Source organism: Acipenser ruthenus, chromosome 17, assembly GCF_902713425.1.
Source record: "Acipenser ruthenus chromosome 17, fAciRut3.2 maternal haplotype, whole genome shotgun sequence".
Classification (NCBI taxonomy): domain Eukaryota; kingdom Metazoa; phylum Chordata; class Actinopteri; order Acipenseriformes; family Acipenseridae; genus Acipenser; species Acipenser ruthenus.
In genome coordinates, this window is record NC_081205.1 from 13,352,815 (window position 1) to 13,363,636 (window position 10,822).

Here is a 10,822-nt window from a genome sequence, read left to right on the forward strand (position 1 = left end):
TTCGTGATGTGGTGATCCGGCTTTTGCTGGCCCACGGTGACAGCTCCGGATGTGCTTTAGCTGCCTGGTGATTTCAAAAAACACAGACAGTTATTTTACAGTGACAAACAAACACAAACACACACACACACGCAACTCTTTACAGAGTAATACAGTGGCTCTCTATTACGTCCTTCTCGGTCCTTGGTTTAACCCAAACGAAGGAAAAGGTCAGCGTTACCCTGGCCCCTATATGTGATCCTGCATGATATCTAGGTAAACGGTTGCAGCTGCCTTATTACTTGCAGCTGCCCCTCGTTTACCTTTCAAGTCAATACGGTCTTACAACAGCGTCTCGCTTCTTTCCAGGCTGACCCACTTCCCGGTCCCGGAAACGAACTGTCAGGCCAGCCCTTCCAGATACTTCTCCTCCCATTCTTTAGCGCCCTCACAGGTCAGGAGGAAGATTTATCACCAGAACTCATTGTATTTCTGTCACATATCCCACCGCTCAGAGTGTAGCCGAAGGAACACTCGGCTAAATCTACCTTTCCCATTACTCCCCACTCCCGGGAAACATAATCCGCATTTTGGTGGTACCATATGGTACATGAAGGGCTGCAATGCCAGATACTACCGAGTTATCCAGGCATTGCTGTCCTCCATTGTGCTTAACCACTTGAGTGGGTCGTGGTCTGTGACCAGATCAAATGAGTGTCCCAGCAGGTAGTATCGTAAAGAGTTAGTAGCCCATTTAATGGCCAAACACTCTTTTTCGACTACGGAGTAGTTACGTTCCCGAGGTAACATTTTTTTGCTCAGGTACAATATCAGGTGTTCTACTCCAGCTACTTTTTGGGACAAGACTGCACCCAAACCTACATCCGATGCGTTGGTGTGGAGGATGAATCTCTTTGTGAAATCTGGAGTAATAAGAGTGGGGGCCTGGCAAAGTCTACGCTTAATCGTATCAAACGCCCCCTGACACTCAGCTGACCATTTAATTAAATTTGGAGCACTCTTTTTGGTGAGGTCAACTAACGGGTTAACCACTGTGGCGTATTCGGGGATGAAGCGGCGGTAATAACCGGCTAAGCCCAGTAGTGTCCTCACCTGAGTCTTGGTTTTGGGGATCGCTGCATCAACCAAAGCCTGGATTTTGGTGACCACAGGTCTCACCCTTCCATTTCCCATTAAAAATCCCAAATATTGAGTCTCTTTTTTGGCAAACGCACATTTCCTCAAGTTAGCTGTCAGCCGGGCTGCCCTTAGAGACTGAAGAACGGCTGCAACCCTAGCCAAATGCTCTCACCAGGTGGAGCTGTAAATCACCACGTCATCAATATACGCTGCTGCATATTCATGATGTGGGCGTAAAACCTGGTCCATCAGTCTCTGAAAGGCAGCGGGCGCACCATGTAGCCCAAATGGCATGGTTTTAAAGTGGAACAGCCCTTCTGGTGTTGAAAATGCGGTTTTCTCTCTGGAGCTGCGGGTTAAAGGGATTTGCCAGTATCCCTTCGTCAGGTCCAGAGTGGAAATAAACCTCGCTTTACCCAGTCTGTCTAAAAGTTCGTCGACCCGAGGCATGGGATATGCATCAAACTTAGCAATAGCGTTTACCTTTCTGAAATCCACGCAGAAGTGGTTGGTGCCGTCTTTCTTAGCCACGATGACAATTGGACTGCACCACTCGCTCCTGGAAGGTTCAATCACCCCAAGCTCGAGCATCTCCCATACCTCTTTGCGAACGCCACTTCGTCGACTTTCCGGGATCCGGTACGGTCTCTCTTGCACTGTGACACCTGGTGGAGAGATAATGTCATATTCAACTAAGTTTGTTCTGCCATGCACGTCAGAAAAAACATCGCTGAACTCAATAAGCTTACGCAGCTCTCTTTGCTGATCCGGAACCAATTGTAATTGCTCTTGTGCTCGGGGTCTCTGGACAGGGGCCTAAATCATCCTCCATATTGCCTGGGGCTATAAATAGGACCTCCCTTGCCTGCCAGGGCTTTAACAAATTAACATGGTAAATTTCACGTTCATTCCGGCGATCGGGCTGTCTAATTTCATAATTTACTTTCCCTATAGCCCGAATCACCTCATACGACCCCTGCCATTTAGCACACAGTTTTGATTCTGATGAGGGAAGTAGCAGCATTACCTTGTCCCCTGGTCGAAAGGTTCGAATCCGTGCATTTTTGTTGTAATGCTGCTGCTGTCGGTGCTGAGCCGATCTGAGGTTGTCTTGGGCCAAACGACCGACCAAATCCAGGCGATCTCTTAGTAGGAGCACATACTTCACTACATTTTTGGACGAGCCTTTGTGCTCCTCCCACCCCTCTCTCAGCAGGTCGAGAATGCCGCGAGGCTGCCAGCCGTACAGGAGCTCAAAGGGGGAGAACCCCGTTGAACTCTGCGGCACTTCTCTCACCGCAAAAAGGAGGTAGGGAAGAAGCGATGCACAATGTTTCTGCTCTTGTGTTACGAATCGCCTCAGCATCGACTTTAAGGTCTGATTAAAACGTTCAACCAGACTGTCCGATTGTGGATGATAAATGGACGTCTTGATGGGACGTATTTTCAATATTTTGTACACCTGCTGTAACGTATTGGACAAAAAATTGGTCCTGTGATCGGTCAAAATCTCCTTGGGGATACCTACTCTAGCCATAATCTGCGCTAACTCGGTGGCTATTGCAGCTGCACTAGTGGACCTCAATGGAACTGCCTCCGGGTATCGCGTTGCATAATCCACCACCACTAATATATGCGTATACCCGGAGTCAGAAGGTAGCAAAGGGCCCACTATGTCCATTGCAATGCGCTCGAAAGGAGTGGAAATAATCGGCAGTGGGACCAAAGGGGCGGGGCGCACTCGACCCGGCGCTACTCGCTGGCAGTCTGGGCATGTGGCTACATATCTCTACACATCAGTATGAAGACCGAGCCAATAGAATCGAGCCAATATCCGTTCCCTCGTCTTCTCGGCTCCGAGGTGCCCCGCAAAAGGGATATCATGCGCCAGCCTCATGACCTCGGTCTGACAAGATGGGGGAACCAACAATTGTGTTACAGGCTGTCCTGTGCCCGCGGCTAGGTTTACCCTATACAGTAATTGCCCCTTGATACTGAAATGTGGATATACTAGCGCCCCAGCGCCGTCAACATCCTTACCTTCAATGGAACGGACCTGCCCCCAAGCGTGCACCAGTGACGGGTCGTTATGTTGGCCCCACACTAGGTCCGCGCTTGAGTACCACGGGTCCGGTACATTGAGAGGGGCTGGAATAACCTCTGCCCTAGTCGGCCCAGTAACCTCGCTCTCTCGGTCACACTGCGTTCCCACTCCCTTCGACTGGCGTTGTTACCATTGCAGCACTCTCCCACCAGACCCCAGCCTTGTCTCAACAACGCTCTCTCCCACTTCGCGGTCTGTCTCTCCTTATTTGTTTATCTAGGACGGAAAAGAGGGGAAAACATTTCAGTGTGAAAAGGAAACACATCACCAATCCGTTCCTTTTTTTTCTGCCACGTTTACGTGTGTGGCTGAGACTGCCATTATTTGCATCAATTCTTCGAATTTTGGCCAGTCTCGGCCCAGAATAACTGAGTGTGGCAACCTTTCTGCCACCCCGACTACAAGGTGACGTTTTATCGGTCCTACCGATAAATATACTTTTAATATGGGGTATGCCGCTGTGTCTCCATGGATACAGGAGATGGCCACCTGACCTCGTGGCCGCCACGACACATCACCCAGGAGAGCTGTCCTAATCAAGGTTTGCTCACACCCTGTGTCCACTAATGCGTGGGTTTTCACATTCCCTAAAACAACATTAATCAAACAAGGCCCCTCCCAACCATTTTCCCCACGCTTACCAGTTTCAGGTGCCCAATTGCACGCGGCCACGTCACACTCCATGGCAGCGGGGCATGACCTGGCCAGATGTCCTGGCTGGTGGCACCTAAAACAGATAGGAGGGACAGAGGGGGCATAGGTCAGAAATCTGTCCCGCTGCTAGTATGGCAACGGGGCAGGGGCAGCACCTCTACCCCAGCTGGGGGCCAACCTTGGGAGGCAAGGGGGCCCAAAGGGTTCGGTGCTCTAGGAGGTCTGGGTCCCGGGAACAAGGGTGGTGGTGGTGGTGTTGGAGGAGAGGGAGGGAGAGGTCGGCTGCTCCGAAGGGCAGGGGCGGACAGGATTCTGACCCGGGCAGAAGTCAGGGAGTCTTCGAAGTCCTCCGCCAATTTGACCACCTCCTCCAGGGTGTCGGGGTTGTGGCGCCGTATCCACGCCTGGGTCTCGGCGCCGACCACATGGCAGAACTGCTCTACCACAATGGCTTCCCCCATCAGCTGGGCGGTCTTCTTCCCGGGGGTCAGCCAATGCACCATGTGGTCGCACAACCGCTCTGCAACCACCCTGGGGCGTGTCTCCGGGGCTCTCCGGTACTCCCTAAACCGCGCCTGGTGGGTCTCTGTAGTGATATTCAGGTGGCGGAGTATAGCCTGCTTGACCAGATCGTACTTGGTGGCGTGATGGTCACTCATAGCTTGGTAGGCTGCCTGAGCCTCCCCGATCAGGCAGGGTCCCAACTGGCTGGCCCAGAACTCCCGCGGCCAAGCCGCCGCGTTAGCCAGCCGCTCGAACGCCACCAAATACACCTCCGGGTCATCCTCCGCCGACATCTTCATTGCCCGTGCCTTCGGGGGCGACATCAGCGGTGTTGTGGTAGGGGTCGTCGCTGCGGCAACGGCCAGCCCTACCCGTTCAATGATCGCCGTGTAGCGCTCCTCCCTCCTTCTCTCCTCTGCGTCGCGTCTGCTCTCCAGCGCCTGCAGCAGCTCCGCCAGCGCGTTGCGGTCCATAGTCCCAGTTCTGACACCACGTGTGGCAAAGTGGCTGGTAAGGGTAACAGGTGTAGCGGTGATGCGGTGCAGGAGTTGACAGACAGACAACGGTAATCCAGTGAAAATGCTTTTATTGTATTTCCTGGTCTGGTGACCGTAAATAATAAGCCCCGGCAATACACAACGATGTGTAGAGCGCGGGGATGAAAAACACAGGGTACAGTCCTGAACAAATAAACAAAACACGTTCACCCGTCTCGGGTGTGTGCAGTCGTACTGGTGGTGCGTGAATACACTTTATTCTGTGACGGTTCGTGATGTGGTGATCCGGCTTGTGCTGGCCCACGTGCTTTAGCTGTCTGGTGATTCCAAAAACACAGACAGTTATTTTACAGCGACAAACAAACACATAAACGCAACTCTTTACAGAGTAATACAGTGGCTCTCTATTACGTCCTTCTCGGTCCGTGGCTTAACCCAAACGAAGGAAAAGATCAGTGTTACCCTGGCCCCTATATGTAATCCCACATGATATCTAGGTAAACGGTTGCAGCTGCCTTATTACTTGCAGCTGCCCCTCGTTTACCTTTCAAGTCAATACGGTCTTACAACAGCGTCTCGCTTCTTTCCAGGCTGACCCACTTCCCGGTCCCGGAAACGAACTGTCAGGCCAGCCCTTCCAGATACTTCTCCTCCCGTTCTTTAGCGCCCTCACAGGTCGGGAGGAAGATTTATCACCAGAACTCATTGTATTTCTGTCACACCCTCTCAAGCAGGGGGCAAGCATAGTAAATAACAATGTTGTTGTAAATAGTTTTTCTGCAGTGCCTTATCCCTGGTAACAGTCACCAGCATACACCAGCCGACACACAAGACTAAGAGCCAGGCTGCTTATAATAAAGTCAATGTTGATGGGTATGAAAGATCAATTTTGTTTTGTGCACGTTTCACCTTTTCTCGGATGTAATGTTTAGTCTCTTACTTGGTGTTTGAACATTAAAATCATTGTATATATCTCCCTGTTTCCACCCCAGTTTTCTTTACTATGCATACAAAACTTTGCAGTAAAATATTTGTATACATGTAACAGATTACAGACAATTCAATTTGAAACATCTACACGAGGCTAGGAGTGTATGATACCAGTTTGGTGAAGATTTGTGCAAAATGAAGCCAGTTATCATGTTCACCATGTAGAGTGTGACAGGCAGAGACAGACAGGCAACATTGTGAAAGAGAAAGGCTGATGTGACATTGCCAGTACTGCAGTCAAAAAGTAGCATTATAGTTATCACTAGCAGTTCAAATTGCCCTTTCTGTTGTTAGGCATAACTGTTCTTACTGTAACATAGGCTAATATATCAACACTGAGAGCATTGTATAATGGCAACCTACTGCAGAAGCATACAACAGTAAAAACCTGTTCTTTTCTTGAAAGCAGTATTTCCCCGGGGCCATGCAGTCGTGTCCTACAACTCCTTGAGGTATTCATTACCATTACATGAACCAGATGAGGCAAACTGTGTCATGAAGCAAAGCAGGTTCATTAGCAAAGCAGGTTCATTCTGATGCTGAAATGTTTGCTTTGCAAAAGCAGGATGATGTGTTGTCATTTTAATGTAAAGCAGTGCAATGCATGAGAGTAAGGGAACACTTGCCCCCCTTGCTTGCCCAATAAAAACATTCTAGGCACCTTGTGTTTCCACCCTTATTTTTGCAAGGAGAGATCTTTCTGTAATTTGTAGAAGCTTTAGGAGAAGTGAACTTAACTTTATTGAAGCAATTGTTCCATTTTTGTACCCTCTTAGAACAAGACAAATCCTCAGACCTTCTGTAGCAGGGCGAGTGCCCTGCATGTGTGTATTTAGTGTTGATATCATTTGTATGGGGAAATGGGTTTATTTTGTGTCATTTTGGGAGCTGATTTGTTTGATTGAATTATTGTTTACAGATGGACGCTCGATTGAGACTTGCTGCCTGCTAGGCTTGGTTGAGGGGAAGGGCAGCAGGTGATTGGCTGGGCTGGACCTCAATCAGCAGGTGGGCGGGTCTTGATCGAGTGTCCGTCAGGTTAAAAACATCCGCGGGAGATGGCTCAGGGCTGCTGCAAGGCCTGCCGTTTTCACGGCACCTTTGATTTATAGTTTGTGGTATTGTGGTTTATTTTGCACTTTTGTACAGCTTGATGTACTGGTCCTCTGTGCGTTACCATCGCTGGTAACGTCACATGACCACCTTTATTTTACTTTCGTTTTCTGTTTGTTTGTTTGTGAATAAAACCTGCGCGCCTGTGCCGGCGTTTTCAACAACACCACGTCTGTCTCTCTGTATGCTTGGACAGCGGCTACCCACACGCGTGACACGAGGAAGACCCTGTCACACCTTCCAAGACAGATTTTGCTGCCAGTGTTTGCTGTTGGTGTTGCTGGTCTTTTGTTAATTACTCTTTACTATATAAAATGGAGACACACCAATGCTGCAGGTAAGACTACAGTGTACACTCCATTGCTGTTCCGCTGTCTGGAATGTAAATACCCAGAAACAAAGGAAAACACTGGGATGCATAGCGCCTTGTGTGTTTACGTTCCTTTTCTAAACACTGTATTAATAAATGACCTCGCTGTCGAAGTGGACTGCATTGTGTTGCACATGTCCAGGAGACCCTCCTAAACATGACCTCAGGTACTTTTTACTGCTTTAAAAAACAATTCAATATATTGGCAACATTTTACCATATATATTTGTAAATCCACACCCAAATAGATAGGAACCACTGTTTAACAGTGCCATGGGAGGATGCTGTAGATGAGAGGCGTATGAGAGGAAGAAACTGCGGTATGCTCAACTAGCCACTGAAGTGGAACAGCGAAGATGGAGAGTCCGGGTTTGCCCAGTGGAAGTGGGTTGTCGAGGATTTGTGGCACACTCTACAACCCGGTTTCTCAGAGACGTCAGATTCAGTGGCCAAGAGTTACGTCGCACAGTGAAGAACTTATCTGAAGCAGCAGAGAGGATCAGCAACTGGCTGTGGTTGAGACGGAAAGATTCTGGCTGGGGATCTCAAGCACAATAGAAAGAAAGAAACACTGATGTACAGGTAAGTAAGCTGGGCTGAGTTAAGTGGGGGACGGAGGGGGGTGATGCTGGGATGCCAGAATCACCGTCGAGCCCTCTTGAGGTGTCGTGGGCTAGTCGACGAAACACTGAGGATGGAAGGTGCCCACTTGAAGACCCCAGAGATGTACCCTACTTAGCTCAATCCAGACGGTTGTCATGCTGATGCGCTGGGGAGGCCGCACTGTGCTTGATCCCCGGAGCCAGCATAGCCGTTGTGTGTGCTGATGCGTCAGGGAGGCAAAATAAGCTGATCCCTGGAGCCAGCATTACACTTCAGCCATTAACACCAGACAGAAGGATATCTACATCATCATATGGAAGGAAACGCAAATGGATGGAGACACATATGGATCACATTAGTTTACTGTAAAGCTACGTCTTAGTTGGTGCTTATCTTGGCGAGAGCCAAGTTCAAATCAGCATGAAGTTTTAACATCTACTCTCGTGTAATGGAAATCATTTTTAAACCTTACTGTAAGGCCACCTGTGACAAAGAGAATGAACTCTTGTTTTAGATCTCCCTCCCGACCGGTGAGGGCGCTAGGGAGGAGGAGCAGACATCCCCAGGAAAGGTGGAAGTCGGCCACCTGGAAAGGGGGCGGAACCACGGTGCGCAACGTCATCAACCCAGACGGGAAGCGCTGTGGCAATCGCGTATTGGCTGACGGCGGTTGCCCTCTCTGACCAATGGGGACAGGATGGAGCGTACAAAAGGGGGCGTGGCACAGGGTTCTGTTCCTTCTGGCAAGGTACTGTGTGTGAGAGAGAGAGAGAGAGAGCATTTGAATGCAAGAGATACAAGCAGGGAAATAGAGAGAGGAAACGGAATACGGAGAGTTCTTTTAGTGTGTGTGTGGATATACCTGCTAACCCCTGCACCTTTTGTCTGTCCATAGAGCACTAACGGGACGCTCCGGGAATACGTCGGAGGAGCACGGACCCGGAAGTGCCGGACTGTTTACTGTGGTTCACCTCGTTTGGATTGAGGAAGGACAGACTGTGTTTTGCTGATTCTAGTTGTTTTGGTTTTTCGTTTCATTTGGGACTGCAACCCTTTTCCCCTTTGTTTGGTCGGGTTACACATTGTTGTGTATCCCGGCACTATTATTATTATTATTATTATTATTGTTTGATCGGGTTACACATTGCTGTGTATCCCGGTATTATTATTGTTGGTTTTTTTGTGTGACGAATTAAAGCCGGGAGCTTATACCAACAAACCTGGACTGGTCTGACGATCAACTTTTTAAATCAATGTGACAGGTAGCTGAGTGGGTGACGTCACGGCAGAAACAGGAACACAAACGACAGAGAGAGATGGAGTTTGGTGGAGCTGAGCGAATGCTTTCGCTCAGCATTTAATGAATAAACAGACAGAAAATAAACGGTTGTAACAAAAACACAGGACACGGCACTTTAGGCCAAAATAAAATAGATAAACAAAACAGACTATACAGACAAACAGACACGGACAGACACACAAACACGGTGAGTGAAACAACTATCAATTTACTTTGCTTTATTTTACTCTTCTCCACACCCGTTCTCCACTCACCGAACACCCAACCACCAGCGAGTGAAAACATGCAGCTTTTATGCAGTTGTACCGAGACTCGATTGCTAGTCAATCATTCAATTGGAATCTCGGTAGAACTGCACGTGAATTAATTAAAGTGCAATTCCCCGTGCTCACATATTATTACTTTTTACTTGCACGTGATGTGATGTGCCATCCCCGTGCCTAAATACAAATATACAATTTACACACACGTGAAACACAGATCCGCTTATATCCCGTGTACCAATGCCTATACACCAACATTTACACACAACACGTAACATATAACATACACAGGGGGGCACTTTGCCACAATCAATAATATTATATATATATATATATATATATATTACAAGCAAGTCTATATTTTGATGGTCCCTTGACTGGGCTTAACACTAGAAGCCCTGCCGCGGCCATTTTTGTGGTTTTTTGTGTAACACATATGAGGCTGTGCGTTCATGTACCTTTCTGTCTGTATGTATTAAATATTCTCACTAATCATGAAACATGGGAGTGCAGAAATAAAGGAGATATTACATTATACCTAAAAGCCCCGGGAGCAGTCACATTGACGGCCACACAGAAACCAGTTGTATTTTCATTATACAGAACTGGATGTTCAGATGTTTTACTTACATTTTCTTATTTTGATTTGTAAAATAAATGTTCATATGTGTGTGTGTGTGTGTGTGTGTGTGTATATATATATATATATATATATATATACTGTATATATACAGTATATATGTAATATGCTTCAGTTTTTCAGATGTTTATACTCAATAAAAAAAAAAAACTATTATATCCGACTGTTTCTCCTTTCGTTATCCTATTGACAGTGTTTTGAATACAGCCGTCAGAAAGACTGCTGTGGGGCTTCTAGGTATGAGTATATCTCCGGTCCTTCTAGTGTTAAAGGTGTAGAGAGTCTAACTCTTGCAGGTTCAACACAAACCAGGCGTTGTTGGAAATAACATACCTTGCTTATAAATTACCTTGTTCCGGTCTGAATGTGGTGTGCTATATCAGAGTTTGACTGTACTTTCTCTTTTGTAGAAAAGGAGAAACACACCCAGAAGTTAAGGACACTGGAAGAAAAGCATCCTTGTCTAACAAGTGAGACGGACTCCGGTTTACAGGCTGATTAAAAAAAAAAAAATCCTGGAAAAAACGTGAAGATCTATTTAAGTGGACTAAGTGCTTCAAAGAATTGTACACAGCAAATTGGCCAGCGTTAAATCAGTAGGAGTCAAACCAAACACTTTTCCAGTGTGCATGTGGCTCCACACTCCACAGTGTAAAAGTTAAAAG

The 10,822-nt window shown here is 47.6% G+C and overlaps 1 long non-coding RNA gene across 1 annotated transcript; it reads left to right on the top strand.

Moving 5' to 3' along the window:
* Positions 1–6,795: 6,795 nt before the first annotated feature.
* LOC131697946 (uncharacterized) lies at positions 6,796–10,095 on the top strand. The gene is made up of 3 exons (XR_009307571.1): positions 6,796–7,318; positions 8,469–8,702; positions 8,850–10,095. It is a non-coding gene; the product is annotated as an uncharacterized LOC131697946 (long non-coding RNA).
* The last annotated feature ends 727 nt before the right edge of the window (positions 10,096–10,822 follow it).